This window comes from Nothobranchius furzeri, chromosome 1 (assembly GCF_043380555.1).
Source record: "Nothobranchius furzeri strain GRZ-AD chromosome 1, NfurGRZ-RIMD1, whole genome shotgun sequence".
Lineage (NCBI taxonomy): Eukaryota > Metazoa > Chordata > Actinopteri > Cyprinodontiformes > Nothobranchiidae > Nothobranchius > Nothobranchius furzeri.
In genome coordinates this window covers 20,230,985-20,236,302 of record NC_091741.1, presented here as the reverse complement: position 1 = coordinate 20,236,302, position 5,318 = coordinate 20,230,985, and the positions used below count along the sequence as shown (strand labels likewise).

At 38.9% G+C, this 5,318-nt stretch overlaps 1 long non-coding RNA gene across 1 annotated transcript; it reads right to left on the bottom strand.

Moving 5' to 3' along the window:
- Positions 1-3,303: 3,303 nt before the first annotated feature.
- Positions 3,304-4,920, bottom strand: LOC139071498 (uncharacterized). The gene is made up of 4 exons (XR_011521395.1): positions 4,791-4,920; positions 4,159-4,254; positions 3,981-4,068; positions 3,304-3,522 (listed from the first exon to the last, which is right to left on the bottom strand). It is a non-coding gene; the product is annotated as an uncharacterized lncRNA (long non-coding RNA).
- Between the last annotated feature and the right edge of the window lie 398 nt (positions 4,921-5,318).

The window sequence follows — 5,318 nt, the reverse complement described above, 5'->3', positions numbered from 1 at the left end:
ATGTTTCAAGATTAAAATGTGTTCCAAATTTGTCTGTTCAAACTCTGAATAAGGTTAATTCAAATAAAAGTGCATCTGTACTAATTTCTTTATTTCTTATGTCTTTCAGAAAATTACATATTTTTTGTTTCATGACTTGACCCTGTAAGAGTGTAAATTAATAGCTCACTAATGTAATGCAAAACTATGGAGTTGTAAAGATGTGATTTTTTTTTCACATTACAAGAGTATACATGGCTGAAGAGTAGCCACCTCTAAATTTGTCATTATTGTACAACACTAACATTGGGGTTTCAAAAAATATTTATCTAAAATACTTATTCAACATAATAAATTACAATATAAAGGTGTACAAAATATCAGAAACACTTCAACAACCCATGTAAACTTTTGACCAGTTACACTCCCGGAAGAAAACCAGTATACTGTCCATGAGGGTCTGGAAATTTCTCCCTAATTTTGACCACACAGCAACTTGGGATGACTCTTCGATTTCCATGTCCAAGTGACCCACGCTGCCAGAAAATGAAGTGCCGGTAGGCAGCATACCTGTATTCCCTGTTGTCATCGCCTGGTTCCCTAATCTGTCCTAATACGGTGAGGTCTGCTCTGTACTGACGATGGATCCTCAGGACACCTTCATCCAAACAGTAAAGTCTAAAATGGGGCAGAAGGCTTATACAGTTTACAGAGTCTTGTCCACAGCATTTGCGCTCTGCATCTGTTGGCATATCTGTGCAATTGCCACAAGTACACCATGTTAACGCAGGGGCCTGCACGGGTGTGGTGTGCCTATCTCGGCGTTGGTTGTCCAACAAAACATCAAAAACCAGACCTGGCTGTCTTTCCAAAAGTTGAGAGGTGAGATGACGGTGGTCCTCCAGGCTCATGCCCTGTACAAGGCGCTGGGGGGAAAAGTAGGATTAGAATTTTTGTAAGATTATTTTAATTGAATTACAGTAGAAAGCAATGTTTTGTAAATGTTTTAACAAGTTTATAAGAGTAGCTGATTAATAATATATATATTAAATGGCTAATTCCTAAAATAAAGGTACTATCAAAAACAAATAATATGTATTAGGAAAGAAGTAGGACACTGAATGTTTTACAAAACTACATATAATTCCAAACACTTGCTATACGGTTAAATAGAATTACCGTATGTACTTATATGAATGAAATGAGTGACAGGACGGCATATATTGACCCAGATAATTATTAATTTGCTCATTATCTTACACAAACCTCAATTTCTGCTCTTCTTTCCCTTTGAAGCTCCTCGACTCTCCTCATCAGCTCTTGAAAGCGCCGATCTTCTAGACTTTATTGCAGCTCTGCCTCTTCCTCTTGTGCGTGGGACGTTGCGGCTGGTTTGAGCAAATTCGGCTCCTTCATCTTGGGATGCTTGCCCTGCTTCTGTCGCATGTCTAACACCTCTGCCTCTCTGTGCGCTGGCACACGTCTGTCCTCTCCCTCTTCCTCGCCCTCTTCCTCTCCCTCGTCCTCTGTCTGTCTCCACTGATGAACCATCGGATGATATCTGACTCTGTTTACGGAGAGAAAACAATTACAGACTACACTACCTTGTATATTTCCAAAATGGCAAATAGAAATATAACATTTCTCAAATAAAATGAACAAAATATTGTCATTTTTTGTAGTCAGAAGTCATCACTAACTAGCTGCCGTTTGCTATTAGCAAACATAACTGACATAAAAAAGTTTTTCTTATTCAAAACCTATTTAGATTAAATTAATAAAATAAGTTAGATGAAAACAACTAACCTGTTCGCTGACTTGAAAGCTGGAAATAGATGATGACATGCTGCCGTTTACAGCATCACGATTTTGTATTGTATTTGTTATATTTGTTAATAAAGTTTTAAATAATGATAAAAAAAAAACCTTTTTGATCCTCGGGGGCTCCAATAGCTGATATACCGACTCTAAACTGCGTGGTGCTAAAGAGTCGGATCTTTTTACTATGATTTCTGTGAATTTCACACACGGGGCCTTTAAAGGAGACATAACATGCTTTTAAGTTATTCCTTTTTACATCTAAATCCTTCAGTTGGGGGTCTAAAAACAGTGGAACTGCAGTTCTTTGGTCTGATTTCCTCATTATTGTTGCTCTACAGACCCTCATCTACCCCTGTTCTGAGGAGAGTCTTGAGAACAAGCCGTTTTGGGGTACTGTCTCTTTAAACTGGAGGAGGAGCTGTAAACTCCGCCCCCCTCCATAGTGCAGTCCTGTACTCTCCTCCCCCAGTCGGACTTTGTAGTTCTATAGAGAAATCATTATTTAGCATAGCAGATTTAGCATAGCATATTAGCATTTTTAAAACACATGGGGAGAGTAGTTCATCAAGCTGTTTCATGGCTGCTAACTCTCTCATGCATTTGTCTGTAGTCACTCACACACACCCGTCACGGCCGACGGAGGGACAAGCGAGCAGGCACACGCGCGCGCGCACACACACACACACACACACAAGGAATGCTGCTTGCTTATTTCTGTAAAAAATGATACAGCTCATTAAAACACCATTCAAAGAATATATTTTATTAAGATCTCTATCTATATACATACATATAATTATAAATAATTTTATAAGTAGTCTTATTTTATATTGGGTGTCTTAATGGCTGAAAATGGATAAAAAGCAGTTACATTTTAATTTAAAGAGTTGAGATTCTAGTCAAAAATAAAGAACATTCCTCCAAGTGTTCTTTAATGTCATCATTATAATTCTAATGCTTACAACTTTGTTTTTATTGTCTGCAATGCGTAGCCTATATCTTTATTAAATGTGTTTAGCTGTAAAGTGGTAATTCTCTCTAATGTGTACAGAGAGGTGGACATCAGTGCTGCAGTGAAATTCCCAAGATCAGTCTGCTTTGCTAACAAATATAGTTAAATCTTACCTGCATTCTAAATAAATACCGTTAGGTGAAAACATCAGTAGGCATTGAGTTATTGATACAATCCCTAACAGCCAGAATGGAAGAGCATGCTGGGTCATCCTGGACCTGAGCCTGTTCTGTGTATTTACCTACAGGATGCAATAAATGTCTACAAGGCTGAGTTTGGACCATTACATCTAAAAGAAAGCATACAATCAGTGATTTTTTTTTATTGTTTACATTAATATACAAATTTTCTAAGTATTAACCTCACAGCAAATAAGTAGAACAATATAATAAACAGGCTTTAGTAGTTAAAACAGGCGTTGTGCACACAGGTGCTTTGTGTCTCGGTGCTGGTGGTGTCTAGGTCTCAGAGTTCCTGTCCTCCTGCCGTCTTCTGTTGTCCTCAGGATACGGATTGATGTTTCCTGATGATGAGGGAGGGGCAGTATGTGGGCTTCAAACTGGTCCTGGACAACAGTGGGAGACCTCCGTTGTCTGAATACTGAGACCAGAGAGTTGGTGAGATGCAGATCTTCTCTACCTCATCTAGAAACGGAGTTGGTTCAGGGAAAACTTTTCCAAAGACCAGTTCCATGATGTCATCGCCATATTCTGCAATGATAGACAATAACTTTAATGACATATTTTGTTTACAAGCAGCTTTAGGAAAGTTGTTTCTTTAGCTTTCATGTTTATAGTCACGTTTGTGTTTGTTCACAAGTTCACTTTGCTGCAGTGACTTCATGTTTTCCTACAAATGTAATAAAATAGTGACACTAAAATTATACAAATGATTCCTTATGAAAGGAAGCTCATTAGAGAGCAGTGCAGACAGACTTACTACATGCTGCAGCTGTTTTTGTAGGCCATCTGCTGCTGAATTTGGGGAAAGTTATTCTGCACACATCCAGATCAGATGGTCGATTACAGAAAATAATGTAATTCAATAATTTCTAAACAGACTAAACAAGTAAAACATCAAATAAATCACTCTGCTGTCATCAGACGGAGTGATTCAGGGGGTGAGGTGTTCTTAATGATGAGGGTGGCTGAGGTGTGTCATCACTCACTTTGGTCTGGTCCAGACCGTCTCTTTACTGGTGGGTCTCCTTCCTCAGTAGGTGACGTGAAACGCCAACATCTGAACGTTCTGTGTTCCTTAGAGGAGAAGAAAAGTAACATTAGCAAGCTGGCTAAATTATTTTTTACTAGCATCTCAAGGACTTGGAGAAGCAGATCTTCACTTACCTAAACATCAGACCAGTTTGTCCCAGCTGAGCTCATCAGGGCGTTAGTCTGACAGCCTGTCAGTGAAACACGGCTCCAGTCTTCTGGATGTGGACTCTAAAAAGCAAAGGAACATTTTTACTTTGTTTTAATTATTTTACAGCCAATTTTATCAGCTTTCCGACGCTCACGCTCATACAGACGGTGAGCTTTGCTGCGTCTGACTGATGCAGAGTTAGTTTTTATATCTGCAGTGAGACAAAAAACTAACCTCACTTCACTTAGAGATCGTTCTTTAAAACTCTATTAAATCCACTGTGTTGACGCACTTTAATGACTTTGTCACGCTGCATTTTAGCTGATATGGGACTTTATTTACTGGATGCTAAGATTACATCACACTCATGTAGAATAACACACAGGCTCTCTGCTGTTACAATCAGTGGGAGGTTATCATCTGGTGTAAAAGAAGGAGTTGATCAGAAATCACGTTTTATTCCACGAAAATCAGCCAAATCCACATTAATCTGGGTGCTAACTTTACTAGCATACTGTGCTAGCGATAGCAAGCCGGATGCTAACGCTTTAGTGCTGCTAATGCCCGTAAATCTAAAGTAAAGTTTGTCGACATTTTAGAGTGATATGAAGCTTACCGCTCTGCTGCTGTGTCCCGGTGCTGCCAAATTCAGATGGAAATAACTCCTTTTAGATAGATGAAGCCCTCAGTACTTAGCCACTAGCCTGGAGACAGAACGAACGAACCACGCGCGCACGCACACACACACACACAAACAAACAAACGCAAACACACTACTTTTTCTTCTGTGTTTTTTTTAGCAGTAGTGTCATCAGCTCCTGGGTTTAAATACTGCCACACCACCCTTCCTTAAAGGCCCAATGTGTGATATTTCATCTTATAAGTTATCAAATTTCTTGAGCTGTGTGTGGCTAAAATAACCAGACATTCTGCATTTTTCCAATAGGACTACAAAAAATCTTAGCGAGAAGAAAAAATGGCGGATTGGCTCTGTGTTTAGCCGAGGGCCATTACCATATTTGGTAGTTATCCTCACTTAATTACTGATGTAATAGATAATGTAAAAACTGAACGGGTGGACAAATATGCCCAAAACTTAATTATTAAATATCTAAATAGCAACTCCAGTGAATAATATAAGCCT